The sequence below is a fragment of the Bos taurus genome, chromosome 8 (genome assembly GCF_002263795.3).
Source record: "Bos taurus isolate L1 Dominette 01449 registration number 42190680 breed Hereford chromosome 8, ARS-UCD2.0, whole genome shotgun sequence".
Classification (NCBI taxonomy): Eukaryota; Metazoa; Chordata; class Mammalia; order Artiodactyla; family Bovidae; genus Bos; species Bos taurus.
The window spans coordinates 100,499,337-100,525,606 of NC_037335.1; the positions used below are offsets into that span (position 1 = coordinate 100,499,337).

Genomic DNA, 26,270 nt, shown 5'->3' on the forward strand with positions numbered 1-26,270 from the left:
TTTGTCATCTGTGTCTCTCCACTGTGAGGTGGCCAAACGCTGGAGGACTGTGGGGATTGTGCTTCCCAAGGTCATCGTGATAAAGCCCTGATAGAGCATCCAGGTTCCCCTGAACAAGCAGAGATGGTCAACAGATGCTCAGATCTTTGAAAATAAAACTCCTCCAGTTCAGTTCAGTCGCTCAGTTGTGTCCGACTCTTTGCAACCCCATGAATCACAGCACACCAGGCCTCCCTGTTCATCACCAACTCCCGGAGTTCACTCAGACTCACGTCCATCAAGTCAGTGATGCCATCCAGCCATCTCATCCTCCGTCGTCCCCTTTTCCTCCTGACCCCAATCCCTCCCAGCATCAGAGTCTTTTCCCATGAGTCAACTTCTGTCTAACAACTTCTCTCTTAGGGCTATCCAGGATGCCCTGTCTTAAAATGTTAGTACTCGGCGGTGCAGGAGAACACTCTATGCCGCTTCCTGCCTCTGTTGGCCTTGAACATAATTTAACCTCATGACTCCAACCCCTTCCGATTCAATCTATTTCTTAGTACCAGCCTTGAGCAACAGCCATATCTATTACCTGCCTGGACCTATGCCCAATCTGATTCCAACCACGGTCTGTGAGACCTGCCCCTGCCTTGTCCCCAGTCAGGAACCTGAGGTACCGGCCAGGTTTCCACACAGTGTGAGCTTAAGGAGAAGATATTCAACAGCAAATAGAGGCAGATAAGCTGATGAATCAACATCAAAACATACTAAGTAAAATACCCAGTTACCTGGACTTCCTGAATAAATATTTATTACGAATAAGGAATTAAAGTGAAAGTGAAGTCGCTCAGTCATGTCTGACTCTCTGTGACCCCACAGACTACAGCTTACCAGGCTCCTCCGTCCATGGGATTTTCCAGGCAAGAGTACTGGAGTGGGTTACCACTGCCTTCTCCAGGGGATCTTCCCGACCCAGGGATTGAACCCAGGTCTCCCACATTGTAAGCAGAGGCTTTTCCATCTGAGCCACTAGAGAAGTCCAGTAAAGAATTAGGTAGTGTGGGCTTCCCTTCTGGCTCAGCTGGTAAAGAATCCGCCAGCAATGTGGGAGACCTGGGTTTGATCCCTGGGTTGGGAAGATCCCCTGGAGAAGGGAAAGGCTACCCACTGCATCATTCTGGCCTGGAGAATTCCATGGGGTCACAAAGGGTCAGACACTACTAAGCGACTTTCACTTTTCTTTTCACTTCCACAAAAAGAAAAAGCGTGCACTTTTGTTTCCTCAAATATATTTTCCTCAGAAATAAGAACAAGTAAAATAAAGTACTTGTAAGTAAGACTGGAAGACTGAAAATTATTTTGAAATTACCAAAACTCATGTATTTTACTAACATTTTAATCAACTGATTTAGTATACTGGTAAGAAAGGCCAAGGACCTTTCATTCTCTTCCCCAGAAAACCCATTCTTTACCCAACAGTCCTTAAACGTGGAATAGTCATTAAAACGGAATTAATATTCCATGGGATTCCTTAGGTCTCTAAGTCTTTCTGAAATAAGATCGTTACTGTTCCATGTTTTTATAAAATATAGATTATATAGAACAATGTAGATATTGCTCATTTCCCCCAAAGCAAGCATCCATCATGAAGCCTAAGATAGTGATTTTTTTCACCTGAACTGAATCTGAAAGGTTAATAAGCAATGTAATTTCAGCTAATTTAACTATGGTGTTAAAGTCTGAAGACTTTGTTCAGGAAAGTCCTCTTCTTTGCCTTCCATGTTTCCAGAAGTATCAGTGCTGGTGGCCAATGGTAAAGTATACCACCTGAGCCTCCCTTTACAATACCCATAAGGATGTAAATACCTGGAGTTCTTCCATGTTTCACTTGAGCTTGTCAGACTATATTAGCTCAATGGCACAAAAACATCAATTCTCTAAAGATGAAACACAGCAAAGTTGAAAATAAAAAGCATGAAGTCACTGCATAATACGATAAGGAGAATGATTTGTGTGCACTGATTTCAAGTCTTCTATTTCAAGATAGGGCTTCCCTGACAGCGCAGTTGATAAAGAATCCACCTGCAAAGCAGGAGATGTGGGTCTGATCCCTGAGTTGCGAAGATCCCCTGGAGAAGGGAAAGGCTACCCATTCCAGTATTCTAGCTTGGAAAATTCCATAGACTGTAAGTCCATGGGGTCGCAAGGAGTTGGACACGACTGAGCATGAGTGGACAAGATATCTTATTCCAAGACAAGGACCTGGAGACCTGGAAAGGGTGGGTCTAGCCAAAAGCCCGATGGATAGCAGTGGGAAAACTGATACTTGAATCATGGTCACCTGCCATGCTCAGTTCTCAATCAGTCTGCTTAATTTATGGATTTGCAATATAAAACAGCTTCCTAGGTGGTGCTGTGGTAAAGAATCTGCCTGCCAGTGCAAGAGATGCAAAAGACACAGGTTCAATCCCTGGGCTGGGAAGATCCCCCCAGAGAAGGAAATGGCAACCCACTCCAGTATTCTTGCCTGGAGAAGCCCATGGACAGAGAGGCCTGGTGGGCTACAGTCCATGGGGTCGCAAAGAGGTGGACACCATTGAATGACTGAGTACACATGCATGCCATTTAAAATATTTTAAAACTAATCACCCAACTTTAAAAGGAGGGGGCAGGGGAAAGAATACTAAAACCCAATCATGGCAAAATAATAAAAAATAAAAATCCTAATGCAGCAATAATTTCAAACCATTATTTAAAAATCACCAAGCTATGAAATGCTCATTCAATCATCAGATTGACACTTATTGAAACTTAACCAGTAGTCTACTTTCCTACAAATCATGCATAGTTACTAGATTGGTAACTACACTATATGAGTTTTTTTTTTTTTTTTAATCCAACCAAAACTACTTCTCCATAGCAACACAGAGCTTTGTACAGTTTCTAGTGCAGAGCATAGCTTCAACAAATGCTATTACTGTTTCAGTTCAGTTCAGTTCAGTCACTCAGTCGTGTCCGACTCTTTGCAACCCCATGAATCACAGCACGCCAGGCCTCCCTGTCCATCACCAACTCCAGGAGTTCACTCAAACTCACGTCCATTGAGTAGCTGATGCCATCCAGCTATCTCATCCTCTGTCGTCCCCTTTTCCTCCTGCCCCCAATCCCTTCCAGCATCAGAGTCTTTTCCAATGAGTCAACTCTTCGCATGAGGTGGCCAAAGTACTGGAGTTTCTCAGCTTTAGCATCATTCCTTCCAAAGAAATCCCAGGGCTGATCTCCTTTAGAATGGACTGGTTGGATCTCCTTGCAGTCCAAGGGACTCTCAAGAGTCTTCTCCAACACTACAGTTCAAAAGCATCAATTCTTCGGCGCTCAGCTTTGTTCACAGTCCAACTCTCACATCCATACATGACCACTGGAAAAACCATAGCCTTGACTAGACGGACCTTTGTTGGCAAAGTAATGTCTTTGCTTTTCAATATGCTATCTAGGTTGGTCATAACTTTTCTTCCAAGGAGTAAGCGTCTTTTAATTTCATGGCTGCAGTCACCATCTGCAGTGATTTTGGAGCCCCCAAAAATAAAGTCTGACACTGTTTCCACTGTTTCCCCATCTATTTCCCATGAAGTGATGGGACCAGATGCCATGATCTTCGTTTTCTGAATGTTGAGCTTGAAGCCAACTTTTTCACTCTCCTCTTTCACTTTCATCAAGAGGCTTTATAGTAGCAATACACAAAATAGCTGTAACACAAACTGCTTCAACACACTTGCACCCATCTCCCTTCAAATATCTTTTCTATTCTTCTTTGGCTTTTATTGGGGGGAAAAAAGCCATAAACAGGAGGCCCACTAAGTATCACAAAAATGCCCACTCATCACACCAAAAGGCCTGCCTTTCATCTGTCTGTCCTTCACTTCCAGTACTCTATTTTGCTTACATTACCCAATTCTTCCATGACTCTATGATCCCTCACACACCCCGCTTCGACCCCTCACTGAGTTAATCCCTTCTCATTCTGTAGATTTAATCAAATGTCACTTTCTTAGGAAAATTCTGAATCACCCTAACATCAGATGAGGTTCCCCATTTAATAATTTCTTTTGAAACTCCCTGTGCCTTTTCCCTTGTAACATTCATTGCATTTTGTCCATGATGGGTGCTCATTTGGTCAATGTCTTCCTTCCCACTGGACTGTTTCAAGCCTCCTATAATAATAGCCACTTTATTCCCCACTCTAGTCCAACTATTAGCATAAGAATTGGTACCATGTATATAATAAAGACTTATAGAACAATGAATAACCCTAATTACACACAGAATAGCAACAAACTCAATCAGTGTTTTTCAAACCACTGTTCACAAACAGATTAGTGTGTTCAAACCTTAGTTATGACTAACATTTCTTTTAAATGAAAATGAACAGAGTACAATACAAATAGAGGGGAAAATCAGTAGCATATGTAGTTATCTGCATGAAACTGTCATTTTCTTCATATATGTATGACCTTTTCTAACTATGGGGGCATGGTCCAAAAAGTTTGAAAGCCATTGAACTGGATGTCCCAACATGACTCCTCCCAACCTACCACCAAAATGCTAAGGTACACAAAATGGCAAAACTGGCAAAATCAAGGCATTATTTCCACTAACCACACTCTGTGAAGGATATGAATCTGAAAGAACTCACACGGCACTTTTAGAAATTCAACAAGTCAGACACTCTGACGAATGCAGAAAAATCATGAGTATAACCTAGAAATACAGAAGATACAACTGGCCAGATAAAGATGAGGGCATTATCTCAACCACACGGGAGGTACCTTTCAAGCTAGCATAAGCAAGGGGACCCCAAGTGCAAATGAGGCTCAAAACTAACTAGAGACACATACAAAATATTGCTGTAGACTTTATTACAAAATAGAATGCAAAAATCTAAAGTCTATACTTGAAATTTAAGTTATACACTGAAATATGCATACTGTATATATATATATGTGTGTGTATATATATGCATGCATATACACACACATATATATATATATATAAAATGGAAATTGAGACATGGCAAGAAGGCAAAAGAAATAAAGGCACAGTAAACTGTACAGAGGAGTGGGATCAGAAGTTATTTAGTTCTCCAGGAATCAGAGAAATAGATTTTATGAATGTATTTGAAAAACAAAGATAATCACTAGTAAGCTAAAAACCAGATTTGGCCATTTAAAAATGCTCTGGATATATGAAACAAATGATACATAGAAAAAGACAGAAAGCATGTTAGACTGAACCATAGGAAGCTGCCATTTTTATAGGTCAAAGTGGTAAAATAATTTCATATGGCTCAATATATCAATGATAATGTCAGGTAATCTGCTCAGCATGCCAGGCCCTTTTAAAGCATTAACTGAAGATTTGTGTGTGCATGTTGCTTCTTTACAAATAAAAAACCGCAGTCCTAGAGATATTATGTAATTTATCTGAGACAACGCAGCTAAATACTGGTGGGAAAAAGCAAACCAGTGCATTTTAAAGTACCTCTCAAAACAAAAAACTTAAAGAATTAAGATCAAACTTTTTGGTCTTAACAATAAATATTAAAGAAGTAAGTTTCCCTTTAAGAGGTATGTTAAAATTCAATTAAATGATGCTTACAAGCAAAATGATATGAAAAAAAATGACAGACACCAAAAGTTTAAAATCAGGATGAGTGAAGTCATTTTAGACAAAGAAAAAAAGAAAACACTGGCAATATTAATATCAGGAAAACAGTAGAATGTAGCTTCAAATGCAGAGGGTTATTTTATACTGATAAACATAATAAAGGCCTAACAGTAATCTTTATGTATTTAATACTATGTTAACACACAGAAATTCCTATTAAGAAACTGACAAAAGCCCATTCATAGAGAGAGGCTAAAGAACCATTATTAGTCTATGACAGCTCAAGTATAAAATCAGGACACAGAAGATGTGAATGATATTACTGAATTAATAAACATATCTGCACTTGTCACCTATAGAAACCATGTTCTTTTCCATCCTCAGAACAAAGAAATCCTTAATAGACAATAAGTAAAAACTGTACAGACCTCAATTACCATGAAAAATAAAACTAATAGTTGATGCAAAACTTTACTTGTAAACAAAATAATAAAGCAATATTCAGCCAAGTCACACTTGGCTGAATGAGCCACTAGTAGCAATCCCAGTAAAGTGAGAATGTTTACTTTCCCTACACTCTTTTAAATTTTTAGTGAGTACATCAGCACAAAACATAGAAATAAAGCTAGTTTTATTATTTTAATTGCCACTTTCAGATTTTTATATGAATATTCCTATTCCTCCTCCCCCAGTAACTACAGATTCAAAATTTTAAAATACTGATTATTTCAAAATCACTGAAAATAAAGTTGTATACATCAAAAATGACAACAAAGTCAATCAATGCCTAACTTTTCATTTAAAACAAATGACCTAATTTCAACTCAAGAAGTGAGAAACAGGGACTTCCCTGGCAGCCCAGTGGTTAAAACTCCACAGTGCCAATGCAGGGGGCTCAGGTTCCATCCCTGGTGGGGGAACTAAGATTCCACAAACCACGCAGCACGCAGCATGGCCAAAAAAAAAAATTTTTTTAATTGTTTTTAAAAATGAAAAAAAAGTGAGAACCAGAATTCCGTCTATTTTCTTGACTCCCCCCACCCCCCGCATCAGATCAGTCCATTGTTTTTTTTAATCAATGTCTCCCTCCTCTTTTATCTTCACTTCCCAGTTTCACTAACCTAACTCACTAACCTAACTCAACTCATCTTTCAAGCCTCCATATAAATGCCAGTTTCTCAGAGAAATCCTCCTTACCCTTGCAGGCAAGGTCAGTTTCCACGTTAGATTCTTCCAGGACACTCTGCTTTCCTCCCTAATTCCAGTCACAGTTGCTGTTAGTAGTTCTCACTGGATTGTAAATCTCCTGCAGTCAAGACCGGGTCTTATTTACTGCAATATGCTCAGGAGGTGGCAAACATACTCATTTTTGTATTCAAAAAATTTCAGTTCAAACAAAATTTTAATTCAAAAAATTTGAGTTCTACATGCAAGGTATTATACTAAGAACAGGGAAGACAGCAGTAAATAAAATGGGATTTTTTTTTTTCCAGTTTATCTTTTCCCTTATCTAAGAAGTCCAAAGAAAATGCATGCAATGGAGAAGAAAATATCAGGCAAACTGTATAAATGGGAAGAGGCATACAATTTTAAATGTAGTGATAATTAGAAAAGGCTGCACTACGAAGGCGAAAGCAACCATAGGGATACCTGGAGATAGAGAGTACCAGGAAGAGGTGACAGTCAGTGGCAAAGGGCTAGAAAACACAGTCTGCCCTATAGGTAAGTTCATGCTTGGAGCCTGTTTAAAGTAAGGACAGAACTCTGGGAACATCACCACAAGGCCTTAAACAAGTAAAGAAGCCAACAGAGACAGGAAATAATTAAATATGATACATATCCAGTATTGTAACTATCATGTGGTTGATGGAAATTTAAAATGAAAGATTTTAATAGTATATGTACTTAATACTCAGCATGATCAAATATTTTAAAAACTGCAAGAGTTACCCTGAAATGGAATAAGGAAGTTATCGCTGAGCAGTGAAACTATGGATGAGTCTCCTGGACTTTTCAAATACCAAAATAAGCATGTACTGCTTTTACAACTTTCAAACGGAAATGAGTATAATTTTAAAGAATCATAATGGCCTAGAGAGCAAAAGGCTGATAACAGATTCCCCTTGCTCTATCTTACTACAAAAAGGCAGGCCAATATAATTCCCTGACATTTTGTTGTTCAGTCATTAAGTCGAGTCTCTTTGCGACCCCATGGACTGCAGCCTGCCAGGCTCCTCTGTCTATGGGATTTTCCAGGCAAGAATACTGGAGTGGATTGCCATTTCCTTCTCCAGGTCATTTTCCTGACCCAGGGGATTGAACCCACGTCTCCTGCATTGGCAGTCTGATTCTTTACCACTGAGCCACCAGGGAAGGCATGCCAATATAATTTCTTGAAACGGAAATATTCAACGAATTCTTAATTTAAAATAGGCTTTTTTTTTTTTTAAACCAAGTAAAGAGCAAAGTTGTACTGTATCCTATTTTTAACCTTCATCAAGCAATTAAAGCTTAAATTTACTTGACCAAAGTTTATAAATCACCATGACAAACCTGTGGGGTTTCTCAAAGTCTGGTCTTAGGCTGAGAGGTTTTTGGCTTGTCTTTTATTGCAGTGATGACAGTAATATGCACAACACTTTTGTTATTTCAGCAAGAACCTGTAACTGTATTTGCAGCTCCTCTCAGGCACCAAATCACCACCTACCTTCTGATTCTTTTCAGGATTTATTTTCCCTTGCTGGAATGGATTGTTTCAGAGGCTTTTATTCCTCTCAAAGGAACATCAAACTGAAATTCTATCTCCTTTGTATCATCCCAGAACCACCTCATCAAGAGAAACTCTAGTGGATGTTCAGTAAATGTCTGACAACTGACAAAGCTATCTTAAGCACGTTCTGGAAAGAAGAATTACCTGAAGAACCAAAATATGCCTTATTGCCCTTGTTAAGACACCTTGTATGTATATCAATGGGGGAGAATCCTTTAACAACATGTACATATATCAAATCTTCTCATTGTACACTTTAAATGTATTCGTTTTATCAACTATACCTCAAAAAAGCTAGGAGAAAAAATTTGCTTAATAATTTTAATTTTTAACTGTCTTTAAAAATTAAAAAAAAAGTGAGGACCAGAGTTCCATCTATTTTCTTGATTTTTACCTCCATCAGACCAATCCATTGTTTTCTTTAATCAATGTCTGCCTCCTCTTTTATCCTCACCTTTTAAAGACAAAGTATATATCATTCTTCAGGTTCCAAAACTTCTCTCCAGCTTACCACGTAAATTTCACTGGTATTTACTCTGATATATAACAATTACTCCTGAATACTGCCACACTTTGGCTTCTCAGCTAAACTTCAAACTCAAATGTCCAGCTGAAAATCTCACTGCCTCACTGGAACAATCCTCACACTCTCATGTCCCTACTCTCTGCTAAGGGCTTTGATGTGCCTTTTATTGATCCCCTGTTAGTCCTTCAACATGGACCCAAAGTGGACCACCACGGGGCCACAAATCGCAACCTGTCACTCACTCACGTGTAGCTCCCAGACCTCCCTTATGACTCTTCTGTGTGGAATGACATTCTCAACCCACTTGCCAATGAGGCCAGAATACTGCTGCAAATCCTTCCTCTCCTCCAAGGCAGTTACTCTCTCTGTCCTCAAACATTCAGATGGCATTTCATTTAAACCTCGGTTTACAATATTATCACTGTATGCCTGATCTCAGGCACCTTCATCCCTGGCTCTCCCTGTTGAGGAGAGCAGGGAACCACACTTTCTTGGTCCTTGCTTTTCCTTTTTAAATTTGTTTTTAACACCGTAATGTCCTCAGCCAAGCAAAGCAACTGTTCACAGTAGCACACAAAGTCTTTTAGCTCATGAAAGTGAACTGACAAGGTCCCAGATAAAGGGAGGAGATCACAGATCCCACTGAATCTGGAAACCCAAGTCATCCTGCCCTAGCTTTTGAACTTTCTGGTCCCTATGTCTACTCAGAAAGTAAAGCAAGCAGGTCTCTGTGGAATTACAATAAACACTGAGTACAGAATGAGTTTCTCCTTTTCTCCACATGACAATAATCCCTCTCCCAACAAATCACAGTCCAACATGGCAAAGCAGTCCCTTAACAAAAGGCAATCCTGTTTCAACTGTGCTGCCCCCTCCGTAGGACTCTTCATCCTTATCATCTGCAGATTGCCGGCTTCCAGGGGGCCCCTGTTTAATGCTTCCACAATGAAACCTGCCTATAATAAGTAACTCCCCCTATCTGCTCTGCTCCGGAAGCGGTTGATAGTGCAAAGCATGGCAGCTGGGCAAGGCCTAACAAAAGGTTCAAGGATGCCAAACACATGCTCCTAAATGCCCCTCCTCCCCTGCCTGAGACCTGATGAAACACAGTCCTGGTGGAAATAAAAGTCCAGGCAATATCTGCTGCTGAAATACAGCTGAAAATCATTTTGTTGGTTACATTCATAACCTTCCTATTTCTGAGACAAGAATTATTCTTTTCTAATTGGAGTGCAGTTGCTTTACACTGCTCTGTCAGTGTCTGCAGTACAGCAAAGTGAATCAGACATACATATACACATATTCCCTTTTTTTAATTTCCTTCCCATTTATGTCACCACAGAGCACTGAGTAAAGTTCCCTGTGCCATACAGTAGATTCTCAGATAAACAGTTATCTCTTTTATACATAGCATCTACAGTGTATATATTTTCATCCCAATATCCCAATTCATCCTCCCCACCCCCGCTTTCCCCCTTGGTATCCATGTTTGTTCTCTACAGCTATGTCTCTATTTCTGCTTTGCAATTAAGACCACCTATACCATTTTTCTAAGATTTTACATAAATGCATTATATGTGATATTTGCTTTTCTCTTTCTGACTTACTTCACTCTGTATGACCAGTCTCTGGGTCCATCCATGTCTCTGTGAATGACACAGTTTCATTCCTTTTCATGGCTAAGTAATATCCCATTGTATATATGTACATCGTCTTTACCCATTCCTCTGTTGATAGGCATTTACGCTGCTTCCATGTCCTGGCTATTGTAAATAGTGTGGCAATGAACACTGGGGTGCATGTATCTTTTTGAATTACAGTTTTCTCTGGGTATATGCCCAGAAGTGGGATTGCTTGGTCATACAATATCTCAATTTTTAGTTTTTTAAGGAACCCCCATACTATTCTCCATAGTGGCTGTATCAATTTACATTCCCACCAACAGTGTAGGAGGGTTCCCTTTTCTCCACAATCTCTCCAGCATTTATTGTTTGTAGATTTTTTGATGATGGCCATTCTGACAGGTGTGAGATGATACCTCATTGTAGTTTTGATTTGCATTTCTCCGGTAATCAGTGATGTTCAATATCTTTTCATGTCTTTGTTGGCCATTTGTATGTCTTCTTTGGAGAAATGTTCTATTAAGGTTTTCTGTTGGGGACAAGGATTCTTAATAGAGTTATAGCACACTGTTCTGACTCAGGAAGAGCCATGCAGGTTCCTGGGACCTCAAATGTCTGGCCTGTGATGGCAGCCTCATCCACAGCCTCTCTGAAGCCAACAGGGGCAGGAGGGAGCATGTGCCCACACAGACACACACCCCACATGCATCAATATACTGGATTGGCCCAAAAGTTCATTCGGGTTTTTCCATATGCTCTTAGGAAAAACTCAAATGAACTTTTTGGGCCAAATCCAACAAATAAACACAAACATTTTGGAGGTTTGTATAAGCAAAAGAAAGGTATGAAAGGCTGTGTAACAAGCTGATGACAGAGGGGTTGGTTACATCAGAAGAGAAAGCTTGAAAGAGCAAAGGGACATTACTCCATTTATGTTAGACACATCCATAGTTTTTGAATTATTACAAAATCCGTATCTTTCTATAAATGAATGCAGCATCTTATTCTGGTGAGAACACTTTCTACTGTGTTCAGAGCCCTGAGAGACTTAAACAGGACAAGTAAAATGCAGTAACGAAGCAGAGTCACTGTGATGGCATGACCTCAAAATAGGTCTGACTTCCTACCAAGGCTAGATATGGATTATTCTAGGAAGCAAGTCATCAACTGACTAAAGAACCTCAAATACAAACTGGGTCGATATTAAGAATATCCAAATGAGAAGGAAGCAAGCCAGGGCTACAGATAAGACACAAAGTCATGCCTGTCTCTAGACTTGGCAACTGGTAAACCCAGGTAAAAACATTTCAAGTTTAAAAAATGAAAATGAGAATACTGGGATCCATCTCGTTCTCTTCTTCTCAAGAAAAGCAAACTGATCTGAAAACACTGGGCCTAGTTTGAAGAAAACATTCCTAAAGTTGAAAAACAATTCAACAAACATGCTCCTTATCTGAAGCTGTTTCAGAAGAACCTCAGTCGCTAACGTAACATGATAGAATGCAAGCTCCCTGAGGAAAGGGACTTTGTATGTCTAGTTTCCCACCATTCGGTCCCCAGTACACGGTACCTACTGCATCAGGAGTAAACGAGCAAATTCAAGATCGAGGAAAAAGTAAACTAATCTAGAATTAGTAACCAGATAGTATCAGCGCCCATTCTTAGTTTACAGGGGCTTCCCTGGTGCCTCAGTGGTAAAGAATCTGCCTGCAATGCAGGAGACGTGGGTTCGATCCCTGGGTCTGGAAGAGCCCCTGGAAAAAGAAATGGCAACCCACTCCAGTATTCTTGCCTGGAGAATCCCATGGACAGAGGAGCCTGGTGGGCTGCAGTCCATGGAGTCACAAAAGAGTTGGACACGACTTAGCAACTAAACAACAGCAACATTCTTTTTTTACAGATATAAAAAGAAAGCAACTTTGACCCATTCAGCAATAACAACACTAGAAATAAAAAGCCTCTTGAGTCCCTCTGTCTTCATCTCTTGTTTCTCTTCTGGGTCTCTTGGTTCATCTCTGAGGTTCCTCCCAGATCCTCATCTCCTAGGAGCCTCATCCCCTCCCCCACACCCGAGGAGCAAGGGCCCCTGCTTGGTGCCCCCACAGTACCCTGAGCTTATCTCCCTCATCACACTTATCACCCTGAACTGCAATCATCATGTTACTATGTCTGTAAGCTCAGCTTCTTCTGGAGGGTAGGAACCCTGCTTATTCACCCCCACTCCCTGCCTGTATCTAGTACCTAGCACAATGCTTGCGTTATAGCAGGGTTATAGTTCAGTGCAGCTAGGAGTAGAATAGAACTCGTTTCCTCTGACCCCAGATCATTTCTCCTTCCAAAGATCCAAGAATATCTGTTAGGGCTGAGTTTCAGAATGAAGGCAGCTTGGGTATTGGTCACGAAGAACCACTGAAAGCATGGTCGAGTACAGAGGACTTACATAAAGTCAAATTCCAGTCTATTGTCTGAAATTTAAGAAAATGGAAAAAGGAAAGCTTGCTAAGAAGGAATGGTTCACAGTAGCCCTCTCTGTATAATGAATCCTAAACCTTAAGAAGCAAAGGCACACACGACGGCCATAATGAACAAGATTTCCCCTAACAACAGTTTCAACCTTGGAAATCCTACCCCAGAGAGATCCATAACCAGGTTTTATTAGTCCAACTTTCTCTCTTTTAGAGAAAGAGGCGGTTTTGAAATCATTTTCCTTTGTCTCCATATTAAATAAAGCAAACAACCTGATTTACCTCATTCAGGCTTACACATGTTTGTTTTAGCACTGGACTAAATTTGAGAGTCTGCCCTGTTATTACATCACTTTTTAAAAATAGTACCACAGAAATAAAATTATAACGTAAATCCATGTAGTAGTAAAACAGTCCTCTTATTTCTGGAAGAAATTTGAATGTTACATGAACTTCAAAGTTAAAGTTTCTATAGTGCTGATAAGATAACAGGAGCCAACATCCAAGTACTGAGATAATTTTCTTTGCCCCACCCCACCCCCAAGTCAATAACGGCATTACTTGTAAATCACACTAACCTGCTGGGGGGGAAAAAAGGCCAAGAAATTTAAATAAAATCACCATCAGCAGCACTTCCCTTCTCCCTCCCCCGCCAAAACAAAAAACTTTAGATTCCTTCAATTTATCACCTTAATTAAGTTAATTGATTAAACTTACAAACCCAAGTTCCCTTGTGGAAGATAAAACACACAGTTGGGAGGATCATTCATTCAAACTGTATTCAGAAGATGGTACAAAGCAATTGGCCGAATCTTTCATCATCTTTCTCCTTATTGGCCCAGCACCTCCAGATTTGAAGGCAATTAGAAGAATAACGGAGAAGGCAATGGCACCCCACTCTAGTACTCTGGCCTGGAAAATTCCATGGAAAGAGGAGCCTGATGGGCTGCAGTCCATGGGGTCGCTAAGAGTAGGACACGACTGAGCGACTTCACTTTTCACTTTTCACTTTCACGCATTGGAGAAGGAAATGGCAACCCACTCCAGTGTCCTTGCCTGGAGAATCCCAGGGACGGGGGTGCCTGGTGGGCTGCTGTCTCTGGGGTCGCACAGAGTCAGACATGACTGAAGCGACTTAGCAGCAGCAGCAACAGCAGAATAACTCCAGTCAGTTCCACCTTGGACATGCAGCTGAAAGGCTACCCACTCCCACCTTTGACAGGAGGTACTGGGACATGAAAGGAAACCTCCAGAGTTGCTGGAAGTGAAGTGAAGTGAAGTTGCTCAGTCGTGTCCGACTCTTTGCGACCCGATGGACTGTAGCCTCCTCCATCCATGGGATTTTCCAGGCAAGAGTACTGGAGTGGGTTGCCATTTCCTTCTCCAGAGGATCTTCCTAACCCAGGGATTGAACCTGGGTCTCCAGCATTGTAGGCAGACGCTTTACCATCTGAGCCACCTTGCTGGAAGTCTCTCCCAAAAGAAGCCCACAGAGATTCTTCCTGTCTAGAGATAATGAGCTACACACCTCAGCTCTAGAGATTTAGTGGGAAAAAACAAACCAAAAAAAAAAAAAAAGCAGGTGACCAGAAAGAATGTTCTTAAGTATTCATCTACAGAACTAGTCAAGGCTTTCCTTGTAGCTCAGCTGGTTAAGAATCCGCCTGCAATGTGGAAGACCTGGGTTTGATCTCTGGGTTGGGAAGATCCCCTGGGGAAGGGAAAGGCTACCCACTCCAGTATTCTGACCTGGAGAATCCATGGACTATACAGGGATCCCAAAGAGTCGGACATGACTGAGCGACTTTCACTTTCACAGAACCGGTCAAGCTCCTTCCACTGGAGGTTAAACTTAATAAAGGCTCTGGGGGGCCTGTGTCAATCCTCAAGGTAACAGCAACAGTGTTTTTCTCCTCTTTCCTTAACCCTGACCTTTTACAAAGGTGTCAACACCATTTTTAAACTAGTAATAATTCTCTTCTGTGCTACAAATATTCAATTACCGTGGTTAAACACTATGTATAACATAAACAGGGTTGAGAATGTCAGTTGCCATTAGTCATGTTTAAATTAGTATTAACTAGCAGGCCCCTCCCTAAACAAAAACAAAAGGAAACAAAAGGTTTTCTTGGTCAGCTCTGCAATTTTAAACCACATGCTTCAAGGGCCTCACAAGGTCCAGGTGTAACACAAAAACATCATTAATTTTCACTATATTAAATCTCTCAAAAGAGCACTGTCAATTTGGGGGCAATCTGTAACCTTTATATAATCTGCATAAGCTGGCAGCAGTGCCCTAACATTCACTCGCCCTTGAGTTTTACAAAGGAATGTAATGGAATCGGGGCCCAGGCACCTCTCAATCATTTCAGCCCTCTCTACGCCCAGGATTTGTGACTCAGTGTCTTCCTGCATCATAGGGTTAAATCACACATGCCCCTCCACATCCCTAGGTAGCACAATTCCTTAAAATAATATCCAAGGTCCCCCACAATTTATCACCTTGTACCTCTCCAGCCTCATTACTCCAGATTCCAACAACAAGTTCATGCCCCACTATTCATCTTTTAAGAGACACATCATTTTCATCTTCACGCTCCTCTGTGAAGTCCTTCCCAGAGCCAGAATTCAGTTTTCCCTTCCCTGGCATGCCAAGGTTCTTAGACTCTACAGCTGCCACCTAGTTATGCAACCCAGTTGCTATATACTGGAAGTTGGCTGTATTTTTTCCCTCTGTACTGCAGCTCTTTCTAGAGCCTTTTTCTCATCCTTGTCTCTGCCACTGTCAAAGGAATTCAGTAACTACTTATTCAATTAAAATATCCTCCTTTTCTCCCAACTCTCCAAGGCATCCATAATAGCTCTCCATGACATAGTTAAATAACACGCTATGGATTGGGAAGGTAACGTGATACGTAAAAATTAGAAACCAAACAAGATGCTGAGTTAGCAAGGCCAGAGCAAGCTTTCAGACTTTAAACCAAGTTTTACGGTATCACAATTCACTTAAAATAGATCATGTCCCTCAAACGTGTATCCATACGGGTACCAAAAACAAAGAAAACAGGCCACACATCAAGCACAGATATAAAATCGTGACCTCAAACAAATTTTAGGTCTTTATTTGCTGGACACTTAAAGCTTCCCAGTGAAAAATGATACCATATACTCCACACAGGTTGCAGCTTCCCTGACTGAGCATCTGAAATAAGATTCTTGGGCCTAAAAATCATGAACTTCAGACTGACCGCCATTATGTACCAAAAAGGCTTACCAAGTAAGAGTTTTACTTTCTTTGAATTTTTCAGTAGGTCTTAACAGAATAGATTCAGTAAAAATTTGCAAAGTTTATGGTAAAGTCTTTTTTTCTTAAACTACTTTTCAGAAAAGGTTAGCTTCAAATAAAAATAGATGTTTTAAACTGCAGGTGTTGAAAAGGGTGGCCACTTACATTCCCATGTCTGATATCTTTCCCCATCACTTGCAGGGATTCTGAGATCCACTGAGTGCCCACAGCCGAGTGCTACTGCTCATCTCCAGACAATGATGCAAATGGGAAATTGGTCAGGTCAGACTGGGAACTCCAGGTCAATTTTATGGTTAAGTAGGCTCACCCACTTTAAATAAAATGGGTAATGGAAGACTGACTGGAGTGGGAAGGGAGCAGGTATTACTGATGTCCTTGTGGATGAGAAAAACAAAAAACAGAGGAAAAATCAACTCCTAGCTGTTTTTTCCCGTCCTCCTGGCATCTCCCACTGCTGGTTTTCTTACACCTTCTCAGCCTGCTTGCCCTCCCCCGTACCTCCCAGACTAACGGTTTATACTTCTCTTTACTCACTTCCTACTGTTCTAAGATGGGATAACCACCCTCCAGTTTCTAGTTATCGCAAGGAGCTGGAAGGAACAGCAAAGATGATCAAACGCTTCCATTTTCCAGATGAGGACACAGGCAGGGAGAAGGACTAGTTTACCCAACTGGCTAAGGTCGCACCGCTAGGGGGCGTGGTGTGCCTGTGGCTTATTGTGATAACCCAGTCCTGCTGGTCCTTCAGCCTGATCTTCCTGCCACACACTACCTCTTTCTCTGGCTACTTGGCTTCTTTATCCTCAAATTAAACCGTATCAAGAAAAACGCAGTCTTAATAATGGTGATCGTTATTCACAATTTTGCATTTGGGACAAATATTCTCCAGTCTCCCTGAATTGGAGAATCAAGGGCAGAAACAACCGGATGACATGTGTGTTAACACAATTTAGTTCCGTCCAAATAAGCATAACTCCAGTACACACCCTTTTTCCTTGGGGCTCTACTACTCTTTATCTGTCAAGGAAATCGTTTCTTAGGAGAAGGAACTTTGCAGGTTTTCCAGTGCAGTCTCTCTATAACCGGAATTGAAAGCTTTGAATCATAGACCTCCTGCTTCACGGTTATACGTAGGCTGGGCAAATGACACTTAAGCAAATAGGTGAAAAACTCGGACTGTTAAAGCCTGAAGGAATAGAGGATTTTGCTCTCCTAACTGCAGTTACCTGTTTCAAGATTCATGTTTGTAAATATGTGTTTATTCCAATAGAAAACAATGCGTTCATAGTGAAACTTTAACAAGCCAGCGCTCACTGGAAACCCACATTTACAAAAACTCCATAGATTTCAACAAAAAGGAAAAGAAAGAGAAGTAGCAGCAGAGAGCAGGAATCTCAGGCCCCAGACTGAAGGCAGCAACAAGTCCTGGATACCGTCATTCTTACACATCGAAGTCCAAATGGCAGCAAAGAAAAAATGGTTAAGTCCATTCACGACAAACTCGTCCTACACACACACACACACACACACACACACACAAGGAGCCCGTCGATTTCAAAACCACCAACTCAAAGCCAGGTCCCTCCCTTGCTTTAGACTTCCCAGTTACTTGATAAACGTGTTTATTAGGCGGGTGAGCAGAAACTTAAGCTTAAAGTCCTCAGCCGGGAGAGACTGCTGAGTAGGGATGAGAAGCAAGTGGTGCGGGAACCCGGCGCTGCGGGGCGCGAGGACCCCCAGCGGCCCAAGTCCACCCGGACACGGCTTGGGGAGGACGTCGAGCGCCCCCCGCCTGCCTTCTTGTGCCCCCACCCAGTCCCAGGTAAGCGGGGACCACCTACGTGTCACTTGGGCGGGTCCCGATCGCAGGCACAGAGCACAGCGTGGGCCCCGGAGCGCGCTGGGGACCGGAGGGCGGGGGCCCCGGGCGGCTGCCGCAACTGCTCTCCCGGGGCTCGGTCAATTGGTTGGGGAGGCCGTCAGCGCCTCGCTCCTACAGGCTGGCCCGCGGGCAGAGACAACCACCCACACCCGGCACAGGCGCGCGCGTATACACACACACACACACACGCACGCACGCACCCACAGCCACAAAGCGCGTCTGCCGCCGGGAAGCGCGATCCCGGGGCGCCCTTTGGCCGCAGAAGGGACCCGGGGCCGCAGGCTCGGCGCTCAGAGGGTACCGTCTTCCCGCGCCGCGCCCGCGCCTTTACCTGCGCCCGCCGCCGCCTCGCGTCCGGCTCCCGCCGCCCCTAGGCTGGCCTCAGGCTGCGCGGTCAATCCCCGCAGCCCCCGCCCCGCGGCCCGCCGAGCCCGGCCCTCCGCCCGCCCCTCGGCCGTCGCCCGGAGCGGGGCCGCCCCCTGCGCCCACCCCGCCGGGGTCCCGAGCGCGGCCGGGAGGCCGGGAAGGGCTCAGCAGCGCGGGGACCCTGGCCGCCCTACAGCGGGCGGGTTCCGCTGGGGGACAGGGGCGTCGCGGCTCGGGGAGCGTCTGCCGCCGCTCCGCCTGGAGTGCTCCGGCTTTGGCGCGCTGGCAGGGGCGGCGGGGGAGGGGGCGCCGAGGGAGGGCCACGGGAGCCGCGCCGACGCCGGCCTCCTTCTTCCTCCGCCTCCTTCTTTTCTGCTGGCTCCACGTAGCACAAGTCAGCAAGTCCTGCACCTCCCGACTCCCTCCCCCTGGCTCATTCCCTTACCTGGCGCGACGCCCCCCGAGCCCCGACCCTCGGCGCTCCTCCTCCCCCATTCAGTTGCTGGACTTCCAGCCTCGTCTGCAGAGCGGGGGCGGAGGGTAGCTCAAGCCTCCCATTCATGATATTCCCAGCGCCCCCCCACCCGGAGAGAACCCACCCGGGGCCCGAGACCCTAGGGCCTCCAACTCCATCTCCCCACCCCGCACCCGCTCCCGCGCTCACCTCTGCGACCGGCAGCTTGCGGGACTCGGGTGGCCACCCCCACACGTTGCATTTTCATTTTGTCGCTCTTTTCTTCCCACTTGAAAAGCTCTGGAAGACATCGCTGGGCCCGCGGAACCCCTAACGTCTGGCCTCTCGCGTAGTGCAGTGTCCAAACTTTCCAGCAGGCACAGCTCTCCCAGCGCAGCTTTTAACTCGAAGCTGCGAAGAACGCGGAGTCAATTTTGCTGCCCGAAAGGTGCACACGTTTCCATTTCTGAGTTTGCGACTGACTGGGTCTGCAGACCAAAGCAAATGTATGACTGTGCTCCCCTAGTTCTCCATATCCATGATTATACATTTCTCTTCCGCTTTCCCAGTTTGCACTTGCACTTCGCCAAGCCAAGTACAAACTATCAATTTTAGAAGAGTAATTAAGGGCGGGGAATACACACCTGAAGATGTGGGCGGGAGCGGTGCGGGACTGAGGCCTGGGGATCCTTCTCCGGAAAGAGGCAGCCGGAGAAACTCGCCCGGGTTCTGAACACCTCCCAGTCCACGGCGGGGGGCGGCCACAGGGAGGACGCGAGTGCTCTCCTGCCGCGCCACCCCTACCATCTACCACCCTTGGCTTCCAGGAGTGTTGGCAGTTCTCTGCCTCTGGCTTCACTGCTAAAGCCGCAGCACAACAGAAGTAGCTGCTTACTAGTAAACACTGCAGACTCTGGCCTGAAACGGCACGTGGGGGCCACGCCAAGGAACTTTGGCAGGACTGATCCAACTACCTGTAAGAAAGAAAGGCAGAACCGCGAGGGAGGGCTGCGTTGGTGCCGGTCACTCGGTAACCTAGGGCTTTGCAGAAAAGAGAGGTCACTGGAAACCGCAGCGAGTGGGGAGAGGAAGACTTCTTGGAAGGCATGAGAACTTCTCAAGCTTCCAGTGAGGTATAGCTTCGAAGAGAATATGACCACCTCCCCCAAGTGACTGACTGCTGAGAACCTTGGGTGAGTTGGTCTCGTGGTTTTCACAGGATGCTCAAGGCTAAAAACCAAGCTGCTCGTCAATTACTATCTGAGGCTGTTTCCTTTTTCAAACAATGCATCAAATCCCCTTTGTTAAAAAATCAGCTTTAAATGACTGCCTTTTCCCCTTTCCTACCAATTTATAATTTCTTTTATAATAGATAATGTGAAAAATTAGAGATTTTAATACATGCACAGTGCTAGTATGTTCATTTACAACATGCAGAAAGTATATAAAAACTCTTAGCACACGAACAATGAGAGCTGATCTTAAACTCTAATACATCAGGACGAATAGGAAAATATCCACTATATAATCTAAGTATAATACAAAGTACATATTGGTAAGAAAAGAAAGAATATACTTGAAAAGGACTTTTGTTTTCAACTATCCAGTTCAGTTCAGTTCAGTTCAGTGGCTCAGTCGTGTCAGACTCTTTGCGACCCCATGAATTGCAGCACGCCAGGCCTCCCTGTCCATCACCAACTCCCAAAGTTCACTCAAACTCACGTCCATCAAGTTGGTGATGCCATCCAGCCATCTCATCCTCTGTTGTCCCCTTTTCCTCCTGCCCCCAATCCCTCCCAGCATCAGAGTCTTTTCCAATGAGTCAACTCTTCCCATGAGGTGGCCAAAGTACTGGAGTTTCTCAGCTTTAGCATCATTCCTTCCAAAGAACACCCAGGGCTGATCTCCTTTAGAATGGACTGGTTGGATCTCCTTGCAGTCCAAGGGACTCTCAAGAGTCTTCTCCAACACCACAGTTCAAAAGCATCAATTCTTTAGCGCTCAGCTTTGTTCACAGTCCAACTCTCACATCCATACATGACTACTGGAAAAACCATAGCCTTGACTAGATGGACTTTTGTTGGCAAAGCAATGTCTCTGCTTTTGAATATGCTAAATAGGTTGGTCATAACTTTCCTTCCAAGGAGTAAGCGTCTTTTAATTTCATGGCTGCAATCACCATCTGCAGTGATTTTGGAGCCCAAAAAAACAAAGTCTGACACTGTTTCTACTGTTTCCCCATCTATTTCCCATGAAGTGATGGGACCAGATGCCATGATCTTCGTTTTCTGAATGTTGAGCTTGAAGCCAACTTTTCACTCTCCTCTTTCACTGTCATCAAGAGGCTTTTTAGTTCCTCTTCACTTTCTGCCATAAGGGTGGTGTCATCTGTATATCTGAGGTTATTGATATTTCTTCCTGGCAATCTTGATTCCAGCTTGTGCTTCTTCCAGCCCAGCGTTTCTCATGATGTACTCTGCAATATAGCTCTACCCGACTCAGAAAACTCACTTAGCTAATTTTCTTGTCTTTCTACTATACACTCAGTATTTACTTCTGGGTTTCTCAATACTAAAACTTCTATATTTAGTAAAAAGAATACTTTAAAATTTTATTGAATTTTATTAAAAATACTTATATTAATGTAGCAGTAAATAGTATCAAATAATCATTTAATTAATTTACAAGTTAATTATTTCTATGTTTAGGCCTTCCTCATAAATCAAAGGTAAAGTGTGAATGAGTTTCTTTTGAGCCCTCAGCTTGAATGTTTCCAATATTTTTTTCCAATATATATATTTATTTCACCTCTAATATATTTATTTCAGGAATATGGCTGCTTCTGCTTTGACTGCATATTAACTGACCAAACTGCTCTCTGGTCCTTTCTAACATCAAATGAGGAATTCTGTCCACACAAGATGAGTATACAAGAGTTCCAATTTATTTGCTTTAAAATTTTTTATTTCCTCTTTATTGGCCTAGCAAAGTACAAGGTCAGCCTGGACAGACTTGTCTCCCTGACATGTGCAGGCCTGCCTGAAGGAGACTGCTCTGCACCCAGGTTTCGTTCAATAACTTTAAAATCAACTCTAGGTTGTATGCCCATGTGTAAACAGAGAGAGAAAATGAAATACAATACAGAATCCAGTTCATTACAGAGGTTAATCCATCAAAATAAGTACTACATTTCAAACAAGTCAGTTTTCTTATCTGTAAAATGGGATGATAATAATACTTCAGTCTACTTTATTGGGTTCCACACTGCCTTTATCAAAGTAAGATAATATATTTGAACAGACGTCAGACACAAAAGTAGATGATGTGATTTCAACAGAGATGCAGAAGGATATCTTGATTATACTCTCTTTAATGTTTTTATCTGTCTGTGGCCCTCTTGCCATTCAAACTGATTCCATTTATTGGATGGGCAACTTAATGCTTTTTGTCCTAACCTTTCTCTCTTATCCTTTGCCGAGCAATGTTTCTCTAGATCTGTTTCTTCAAATGACTTCAGCAGAGTCAGAGACCCAAAGACAGTGGTGCTGTCAAACATGAGAAAAAATATTTTTAGCAAAATGAAGAGAATCAGAGTGGGGAATACTTCCAGAATGGTTTACGTTAATATCTTAGAGGGTAACAGTAGACTTTGTCAGGTTATTGCTGTTATCTAGTGGTCCAAGGACTATAATTTGCAAAGCATTTAGGACTGAAACACTGGCTGTCACTACTTTGGGCTCTGTTATTTGTTCAGAGGGGGCTACTATCAGGCCAGTTCCCTCTGCCTCCCCACATTTCTTCTGTCTGGCAAAAAGCCTTTGAAATTTTTTTACTAGAGAGTAATCAAAACTATCAGCAAAAAAGATCTGTTGGAAACTTTCCCTCCAGTCTGTGAATGTAGAAAGTATATCCTGGTGAAACAATACCCTGAGAATTCAGCCTGCTTGGGGAAGTTTTTCAGGTGCCTCTCAGACAGGGGTTTCTTCCTTTTTAAAATGGTATATTTATGCCTCTTCTGGTGCTTTTCCCCTTGACCAGAAAGAAATCATTCTCCTTCGGAAACCTTTCTATTTGAAAAGGCCAGTGGCAGAGGAGGGTGAGGCAGCCCAATGTAGTAACAATAAATAAAACTCTTCAGGGTAGTAGCGACATCAGGAGACTCTAGGAATGGGGACTAGAAGGTGGGCTTGTGTGTGCAGCAGCCCTGCATGAGGACCAGACTGCAGTGAAATGAGAGCCCTAAACAGAGTCTCTCTCTGCTCACCATTTTCTTATCACCTATTTCTGCATGAATAATCTGGGTAATGTCTGAAATAGATCAAGGTCAAACAATCTTTTTCTTGTAGTCTCCTTCACGCAAATTAAAAGCTTTTGATCTAAAATGATGTGGTGGTTGGGGGTGGGGGGGATGAAGAAGAAAATATATATGTGTATTATATATATAATTTTAGAGTTAAAAATAGACCTAAATATAAAAAAAATCATACAAAGGGTCACAAAACAAAAAGTTAGTTCTATAAAGCAGTAATAAAATTAGTGGATTTATAGGTGGCACCACTGGTAAAGATTCTGCCTGCCAATGCGGGAGGTGTAAGAGACATGGGTTTGATCCCTAGGTCAGAAAGATCCCCTGGTGGAGGGCATGGCAACCCTGGCATGGCAAGTCCAGCATTCTTGCCTGGAGAATCCCATGGACAGAGGAGCCTGGCAGGCTACAGTCCATAGGGTTGCAGAGTCAGACACAACTGATGCGACTTAGCGCACACACACAGTAAGCTGATAGTGGGAAAAGAGAAAAAAGAAACAAGACTATGATTAAGATCATAATCATACTTTTGTCATCATGTCATGGTAAATAAATGGGGAAACAATGGAAACAGTGAAAGGCTTTATTTTCTTGGTCTCCAAAAATCACCATGGATGGTGACAGCAGCCATGAAATTAAAAAGATGATTGCTTTTTGGAAGGAAAACTATGACAAACCTAGACAGCGTACTAAAAAGCAAAGACATCACTTGCCAACAAAGGTCCATATAGTCAAAGCTATGGTTTTTCCAGTAGTCATGTATAGATGTGAGAGTTGGACCATATAAAAGGCTGAGCACCAAAGAACTGATGCTTTTGAACTGTGGTGCTAGAAAAGACTCTTGAGAGTCCCTTGAACTGCAAGGAGATCAGACCAGTCAATCCTAAAGGAAATCAACCCTGAATATTGGAAGGACTGATGCTGAAGCTGAAGCTCCAATAGTTTAGTCACTTGATGCGAAGAGCCTACTCATTGGAAAAGAGTGTTGCTGGGAAAGATTGAAGGCATGAGGAGAAGGGGGTGACAGAGGATAAGATGGTTGGATGGCATCACTGACTGAGTGGACATGACCTTAAGCAAATTTGGAGAGATAGTGGAGGACAGGGAAGCCTGGCATGCTGCAGCCCATGGGGTCACAAAGAGATGGACACAACTTAGCAACTGAACGACAACAACAGCAGTACACATTGTAACAGAAGTGAAGTGAAGTCGCTCAGTCGTGTCCAGCTCTGTGGGACCCCATGGACTGTAGCCCACCAGGCTCCTCCATCCATGGGATTCTCCAGGCAAGAATACTGGAGTGGGGTGCCATTTCCTTCTCCATTGTAACAGAGGTAACTATAGTATCCATTCTTGCCTTTTAGGACACCAGCTAGATTAGATTTCCAGCCTCTTTTGCAGTTAATTAAGCCCACATACCTGAGTTATCTCCTGTAGAACTTGAGCAAAAGAGACTTCTGTGGAGTCTAGGATTACCAAAGACTCTTCTTATGTGTGCTCCCTCAGGTTCTCTGTCCTTTCTGTTGATGAGGATGGTGATGCCCACGCCAACCTTAGAAGCCACCAATCAAAGATGGCAGGCAGCCAAACTCCTGACTCCTATATGTCCACATGGAGCCTCTCTACCAACCTGAACATCTCTCTGGATTTTCATATGAAAAAAATTTTTTTTGTTCTTTGAGACACTATATTTGAGAACTCTGTTACCTTGGTTTAACTGATATACATATATGTATATGAATAAAATACATATATGTATAAAAATGTCTATGAATATATATTATACATAGACATTTTTACTATAATCCCAGGGATTCAATGATACCTTGTAACCTAGACCGTGGCTTGAGCTGAGAAAAGGAGAGATTTCTGATGACCTGCCCTCTGGAGTGGGCATTTGTCAGAAGTGGGCACATTAGAGATGTTACAAACTCTAATGTACAAACTCTTTGTACAAACTCTACCTCAAAGCACTGGTTACATTTAACTGAATGCCTCTGCCAATCAGCCTGACTTCTCTGACAACATTAACTCTGCCAGAAGAAGAGGCAGAGTAAATTCCACAGATTAAATGGTAATTATGGACATTAATGGAAGACTAGTCAGCAATATCAGGACCAGACTCCTGATATACACAACAATATGGATGAATCTCAAAAACATGCTGAATAAAATTAGACAGATCCATAACAGTGCCTGCTGTACAATTTCATTTCTATGAAGTTCCTGAACAGGTGAAACTCATCTGTGATGTCTGAAACAGAACAATGGTTGCCAAGGGATTGGGGATTGACAGAAGAGGCACACAAGGAAATTTCCTCGGGTAGGAGAACTATCCTATATCTTGCTTTGTGTGTTGGTAACATGGGTGTACTAAGTGTACAAACTCATTGAACTGAACATTTAATGTTGATGCAACTGATTATTTGTAAATTATACCCAAATAATATACTTTAAAACACAAGTATAATTATCTGGATATATCCATACAATGGTATTTCTAAGGCAAACTGTTATGGAATAATACTCAGCCACCACATACATCCTCTGGGGGCTACTGTTGTGAATGAACATATATAAACACTATGACATCCTAGAGAATGATTGTACTCCTATAAAAAACCGAGATAAACTATACACATGTCCTAAGAAAAATTAACTTTATAATAAGTCAGGATAAATAATAAGTTCCAACTATATAGCACAGAGAACTATATTCAATATCTGATAATAACCTATAATTAAAAAGATATGTATATGTATAATTGAATCAGTAGTATACAGCAGTAGGAGAAGGCAATGGCAACCCACTCCAGTATGCTTTCCTGGAAAATCCCATGGATGGAGGAGCCTGGTAGGCTGCAGTCCATGGGGTTCCTAAGTGTCAGACACGACTGAGCGACTTCACTTTCACCTTTCACTTTCA

General features: G+C 42.7%; 1 protein-coding gene, 1 long non-coding RNA gene and 1 other non-coding gene across 8 annotated transcripts in view; 1 reads left to right on the forward strand and 2 right to left on the reverse strand.

Annotated features, from left to right (window-relative positions):
- LPAR1 (lysophosphatidic acid receptor 1) overlaps nucleotides 1-19,336 on the reverse strand; it is a 168,617-nt gene extending 149,281 nt beyond the window's left edge. For 3 of the 6 annotated variants that reach the window (XM_005210512.5, XM_005210513.5, XM_024995437.2), the window contains exon 1: nucleotides 18,178-18,601. The gene's annotated coding sequence lies outside the window, so the exon portion shown is untranslated. Of the gene's footprint in view, nucleotides 1-18,177; nucleotides 18,602-19,248 lie in introns of those variants that run through there. The other 3 variants (XM_005210511.5, XM_059888945.1, XM_010808241.4) reach the window with 2 other exon arrangements.
- On the reverse strand, nucleotides 11,281-11,361 carry MIR2285N-5 (microRNA mir-2285n-5). Its single transcript, NR_107785.1, has one exon. It is a non-coding gene; the product is annotated as a microRNA mir-2285n-5 (primary transcript).
- Nucleotides 19,337-20,141: 805 nt separating the features above from the next.
- Nucleotides 20,142-25,534, forward strand: LOC112447838 (uncharacterized). The gene is made up of 3 exons (XR_003036113.2): nucleotides 20,142-20,231; nucleotides 21,867-21,963; nucleotides 24,851-25,534. It is a non-coding gene; the product is annotated as an uncharacterized lncRNA (long non-coding RNA).
- The last annotated feature ends 736 nt before the right edge of the window (nucleotides 25,535-26,270 follow it).